The sequence below is a fragment of the Sinocyclocheilus grahami genome, unplaced genomic scaffold (assembly GCF_001515645.1).
Source record: "Sinocyclocheilus grahami isolate Dianchi unplaced genomic scaffold, SAMN03320097.WGS_v1.1 scaffold1409.1, whole genome shotgun sequence".
Lineage (NCBI taxonomy): Eukaryota > Metazoa > Chordata > Actinopteri > Cypriniformes > Cyprinidae > Sinocyclocheilus > Sinocyclocheilus grahami.
Genome location: NW_015506588.1, coordinates 144875 through 149912, shown reverse-complemented (window position 1 = coordinate 149912; position 5038 = coordinate 144875).

The following is a 5038-nucleotide window of genomic DNA, read 5'->3' as shown; positions in this document are numbered from 1 at the left end:
ACATACTATATATATATATATATATATATACACATACTGTATATATATATATATATGCACATACTGTATATATATAGTTTATATTTATATGCATGAATGTTCTCTTTATTTATTCATTGACTGTATTTTATGGTACCGAGAAACTGACTTTTATTTTATGGTAAAGAGAAACTGACGTGAAGTAATCAATGGGACATTTTGCAATAATTACAAACATTACAAAAAATAACTGAAGGAAGCAATCAAAATTATTTTGTAATAAATCTTGTGTGCAGATACTTTCTTCAAAGAAAGATTTATTGTATAGGGATATCATAGCCAGTGCTTGTTTTGCCTCAAGGCATTTTGGGCGATCATGACACTAAAACAAAAAGCTAAATGTCATTATTCAGAACATGTACAAAGTAAATTTTATTTAAAAAATTACAACAAAACCATTTTAGAATGACTTTATGATAATTTTTCATACAAACTACAATTTGTCAATTTGAAGTAAAAAAAATAATTTAAAAAAAAATAAATACAACAAATGAATTCCACCGGTACTGTTCACACTGAAGCCAGCTGGGGGAAAATAAATAAATAAAAATGCAAAAATCAGATACATGCAGGGTTGGGAGGGTTACTTTTAAAATGTATTCCGTTACAATTACAAATTACTTCATTAAAAAGTATTCAGTAACGTAATCCAAGTACCACAATATAAAAGTAATGCAATCTGATTACTTTTGGATTACTTCAAGTTACATATGTAAATAAGTCAAAAAAGCAATAAGTAATTTTATTTAGCTATGACTTTAAAATTACAACATTAATAAAAACTATAGTAAAAACTATTTGAAATGATTAAAAATCGTGTCTTGTTTCATCATCTAGATATTACATCCCGTATATTTATATAAAAAGGCTATGCAGTCATCTAGTGGCTATACAGTTTAGTATTACAGTTTTATTTGTATTATTTTTTGAATTTCTTTATATAGGCTACAAGTAAAAATAAATATAGTTTATACACAACATTAAAAAATGTACACCATATACATATTAGTCTATTTTAAAATAAGCCTACATGTCGAAATGCATGTGAAATGCCATCTTTCTTTATTTCATTGACTGATCCGGGGTGTGGGCTCTCATGTTCATTTCTACATTTTCAGGCTCGTTTTCCACTAGTTCTGTACAACTATGTTATTTCCTTTATCTTCTTTGAAAACAAAATATCTGTGAAATTTCCAAACATGAAAACGTTTTTCCCAGCAGGAAGCATCATAATTAATTCATCCCGCATTTGAGGAGAATAATTGTAGACAGGTGTTATTTGCACACGCATCAGTAGGTGGCTCATGTGAGTCAACTCAACGTGTGTCAACAGAACCAGGAACTAGAGCCCTGCATTTCAGCCCGGGCCAGATGGGCCCCGACTTTTTTACGCCCCTCTGGCCAGGCTTCGGGCCAATTTTCACGTCATAGTTCAGACGCGGGCTGGGCCCCGGGCCTGTTTTAGGCTTCTCCTTATTTATATATTTTAGAAATCCATCAATTAGTGATACAAAAAATTGCAGCGCTGGTGGAAACAACACAAGACCGTGCTACTGCGACAGTCAAGAGCGGCTCGACGGTGTTTAGTTTCCCGCAGCAGCAGCATGCGTGCAGTCAGCGCAGCTGAAGAGATCTGTGTTCAAATGCATGCAATAGGCTAAAGCTTGCCGCAAGGCCCCAGCAAAAGTAATTACCATGAATTTGTCAAGGGAAAATAGTAAGGAGATAATTGAATTATTTACTAATAAACTAGTGTTTTCTGAGTCGGTGTCGGATGAAGTTGCCGATCCTGACTTGCCATCTCCTCATTAGACGCGCCTTTAGAGTGAAGTGCATCTTTAAGGATTATGATTATAATGAAAGAGTTTTTGTTTTCAATTTGTTTTATTTCATTAAGTAGTAATTTAAAGCTTTCTATAGATATATTTACCATGTCTGTGAGGCATCTATTCGCTGAGTTTCGGATCATTTCTGAGAAGCACTCCTGTTCAAGACGAGACTGCAGAAAGCGGATCATGTTTGTTTTCTTTATTTTATAAAAGCAAAACATTTTGTTGATATTGTGAGTGATTGTACTGTAACAGATTACAGTTACTAGATTTTTGTATCCTGATTACGTAACGCCGTTACATGTATTCCGTTACTCCCCAACCGTGGATGTATGTCATTAGAATTAAAAATTACATTAGAATTACAAACGTCAGATTTAAAGAAACATTTCACCCAAGCATGTACATTTGCTGAAAATGTACTCACCCTCCAAGATGAGTTTGTTTCTTCATCGGAACAGATTTGGAGAAGTTTAGCATTACATCACCAATGGATCCTCTGCAGTGAATGGGTGCCGTCAGAATGAGAGCCCAAACAGCTGATAAAAACAACAGAATAATCAACAAGTAATGCACACGACTCCAGTCCAACTTCACAATATCACAATAGTGATGTATTTGTTTAGAACTGTTTTCACTTGTAAATGGTGTTTGATCTGTGCATATTTTTCTCCTGTTTCAGACAAGATGACTTTTTCACTGGAGAAAGCAATATTATGCATAGAGGACCGAAGCAATGTTTGAAGTTGTAAACACACAGAATTATAAACACGCAGCTTTTCATTTCACAAGATATTGCAGTTAAGTTGGACTTTATGGATGTCTTCATTTACAGCAGGGCATTAACATGAGGGGCCTAACAACAGAATATTCAAATAAATTATGAATTATTATCATAAATTATTATGATGATGATCTGAAATTCTTCTCCAGGTATGGTCCAAATATCATGGTGGTAGTGACTGACCCAAACCATTGCATGGAAAAACTCTCCCAACTTGACGTTTTTTAAAATCAACATCTGTCTGCCTCCTGGTTAGACTTTTACTTACAATTTGCACAAAGCTAAAGCCTAAATCTAGACAATGAAACTGTTTTTATGGAGAGTGTATCCTCTTTTTTCATGCTCTATCCAGAGTTTAATCTTAATGTCAATACCACAGTAGGCCAAATCAATGCTTCAAGATTTTTTTGTCCATATTTTGAATATTTCCATCACCAGTAATGAGATGATGATGAATGAAATCAGAAACACAGCTAAAATGAACAAACAAGATGGAGAAACATACTCGTCATAGCCAGAGAGTGAATATATTTTAAGCAAAATATAATTTTGGGTGATCACTTCCTTTGATTTTGGACTTAAGAAATGTGGTAAATTGAAGAAAAAACTTTCTGCCACTGTTACTTTCTCATAAAATACTCTCTTCTTCTAACCCATTCCAAGATTTTTTATTTTATTTTATTTTTTTATCCCTGCATGGTTGAGTGCGGCTGTGACGGCTAGTGAAGAGTGCTGTTCCAGCCTTTAACAGGCCGTAGTTTTGAGCCTTCCAGCCCCCTGTCACTCAGCTGTCAGTCCAGGCCCACACGGGCCCTCAGAGAACAGTCTCATATCATATTTCACACACAACCCGCTCAGGGGCAGATGCGATGTGAGAAATGGACTCTTCATCTAAGAGACATAGAAGGGAAATAAATCACCGTCCACAATACAGCCTTAAAACCATTCTAGAAATGTAATCTTTGATGCTATTCTGAGGGGGTAGACAGATATGGAGGAGATAAAGAGATCAGTTACATCAACTGTAATATAACAACTAATGACTTGCTGCCATTCATTCATTGTTGTGTGTATATCCAGTATATACAGGTGCATCTCAATAAATTAGAATGTCGTGGAAAATTTCATTTATTTCAGTAATTCAACTCAAATTGTGAAACTACTCTTCATCTAAGAGACACAGAAGGAAAATAAATCACCGTCCACAATACAGCCTTAAAACCATTCTAGAAATGTAATCTTTGATGCTATTCTGAGGGGGTAGACAGATATGGAGGCGATAAAGAGATCAGTTACATCAACTGTAATATAACAACTAATGACTTGCTGCCATTCATTCATTGTTGTGTGTATATATATATATATATATATATATATAGCATTCACTTACAACAATGAATGAATGGCATCGGTTTTCTACAATGGCATGGGATATAGTTGTCAGTAACCGATGTCACTGTAGTGAAAGTGTCCAATAACAGACACTTTTGAGATAAAGTTGAGTAGTAATGGGCTGGTCTTAAAATATGATGCAGCCTACTCTTTTATGTGCACAGAAAAAGAAAAAAGAAAAAAAATCATAAATACAAATTGAAGGAAGGAAAAAAAAAAAAATCATAAATACAAATTGAAGGAAGGAAAAAAAAAAATCATAAATACAAATTGAAGGAAGGAAAAAAAAAAATCATAAATACAAATTGAAGGAAGGAAAGAAAGAAATAAAGAAAGAAAGACTAATTTTATGTTCCCTGAAAGAAAATTGCGTTTGGAATTTCATAAAGATGGGTAAATTTTTGTGAAACTTTAGCTTACACTTTTAGCTTCAGCTTCATTTTTGAGAGAAACTTTTATGTTACAGGGGTTTGGCACTCTAATTTATAGTCCCTAATAACAATAACAAATTATTGACAGCCGTGTCCAGTCCTGTCGGGTGTCATGTATGATGTTTAGTGGAACTGAATTTGTATTTAACGTGATTACAATTAAATAAAAACCTTAGAAATGTATAATTATATAAAGTTTCCTTTCCAGTTATTCAAACAGCGAATAAATTATATCCTATATAGAAAGTGACATAAACACTAACATTGATCTATCGCGAGTTTAAGCACTCTACAAAAAAAAGTAGCATTATAATCACTGAAGCTGTATACACTGTGAAATGAATCTCTTACTTGCACTGTACGTCCATCTGCGCGTTGTTGTTTATGATGAGAGAATTCGCAAGAGTCCGGAATTCAGTCAGCGAACGGGCGCGCACTCAACAAAACTGATCTGTTTCAACGATGACTCATCTGGATGCCTCTGATTGGCCATTGCATTATTAAGCTCAACAGAATTGTGTGTGTGATTGGTTAAAATGCGCAACACTGTAAAAACGCCTAAA